A 2159-nucleotide genomic window follows, 5' to 3' on the forward strand; every position below is an offset into this window, starting at 1 on the left:
ACAAGAGAGCAGCCAGAGGGATAGGGTGGGAATACATGGGAGGGAACCTGGGAACATTTGGTAGAGGGAAGTTGACGCTGGTGGTGAGATTGGTTCTACAATATTGTATGTCTAAAACTCAGCTGTGAATAATTTTGTAAATCACACTAATTTAATAAAAAATGTGGACAAATATTAATCATTAAATTATTTTAAAATAGTTTAAAAATATTAATATCTAGCCAGATTAAACAAAATCACTATTAGATTTTTAGATTAGCTTTGATGAATGTTTTAGACATCACCCAAATATTGTTCTCCTATAATAAATTAATTTATAGGAGACAAAACTTGAAGCAGTATTGAAATTTCTCAAGCATGATAATCAGGGCTATAACTTTTGCCAATTAAGAGTTCATATTTCATCTTTTCTCACTAACAACACATAATTGATAAGCTGACATTAGCACACAAGTTTTAGATAATTAGTAAAATGCCTTTTACAAAAGACTTTTAAACTTATTCTAATAAAAACTCATAATTATCTCAGGAGTGAATGACTATTTTAAATCAATAAGCTAAATAAACTAGAATACACATCCCTGAGGAAATACTAATGAAACTTAATCAGACCTGGAATAATCAATATAATCAATCATTCATTCACCGACATTTTATTATGTATATTGCTAAATCCAAAGGAAGATAAAATAAATCAGCTGAGGCTCTATCATTACATTGTGTTATCTTCTTTAAAAAAAATGAGTTTAGTGGCATAAATAAAAATAAGCAAATAGAGGCAAATAAATGTAACAACAGATATATAAAACTGCATATAAAAGGTAAATACAAAGTAGGATATCTTACACAAATTAGAAGGAAATGATAAATTTTACCATAAAATAGCAATGGGTTTTGGAATAAATTTAAGATATGCCAGGAAGAGTCCAAAGAAAATAAACAGCATGATAGGAATCAGATAAACATGAAGATAACCTTACAATTGTTTGATATCTTAAAACTGAACTGTGACTGAATTTTAGAACTTAAACAACAAATTATTTTTATTTGTTTTGAAGCCACACACAGTTGTCCTCAGGAATCACTCTTGTGATGCTAGAATCAAAACCAAGTTGAACTTTATACAAGACAAACATCTAACCTGCTGTCCTATCAGCACCATAAAATGTACTCTTTACGGGTGTCGGGTGTCATAGATAACAACCATGTTATAAAGGTTCATATCATCAAGCTGAAAATAGGAAGTATGAATGTTCAATAGAAAGGGTTTTAGGGAAAATCATTACATAATGTTATATGTTTAAGTAGGATTCACTGCTATCTTCCAGTGGCTAAGCATTGGCTTCAATATAGCAAATGTATTCCTACAACACACTAAGCTTTTTGTTTATACTATTAGATTTTACTTAAAATGTATTGAATAAAAAATCATCTTGATATTAGATATTAGGTCAGAGATATTTGAAATCTGATCTTTGTGGAGAAGAGAATAATAATTCTTAATCTAGTAATTGTTCAGTATAGTGCAGTATTAAACAAATGAAGAAAACTAACAGCATTTTATATGAAAAATTTAATCTTTAATCGTTAGCACTGTCTTCCCATTGTTCATTGATTTGCTTGAGCAGGCACAAGTAATGTTTCCATGTGAGACTTGTTGTTACTGTTTTTGGTATATCAAATATGCCACGGGTAGCTTGCCAGGCTCTGCCATGTGGGAGAGATACTCTCAGTAGCTTGCCTGGCTCGAGAGGGACTGAGGAATAGAACCCAGGTCTGCCGCGTGCAAGACAAATACCTACCCACTGTGCTATTGCTCCAGTCATTAATCCTTATGATCAGAAATGAGGTAAGTAAGATGCTTCCAGAAAACTCATGAAACACATCAATGAACATTTTAGTCAGTGTAATAATTTGAGAGAAAAATGGTGAAATTGGATTTATAGATTACATGGTTTCCCATATTAAAAGAATACAAAAGTGTTCACAGACAATGCTGTGGAACCAATAAGTTACATGTTTCAAGATACAAGGTCTCTCTCTATATACATTTATATGCTTATAAATATAAATATATAAATATATGGGCATATAAATGTAGAGAGAGACCTTATATCTTGATATGTAACTTATTGGATATATGATATATATGGTTACAT

This window comes from Sorex araneus, chromosome 5 (assembly GCF_027595985.1).
Source record: "Sorex araneus isolate mSorAra2 chromosome 5, mSorAra2.pri, whole genome shotgun sequence".
Classification (NCBI taxonomy): Eukaryota; Metazoa; Chordata; class Mammalia; order Eulipotyphla; family Soricidae; genus Sorex; species Sorex araneus.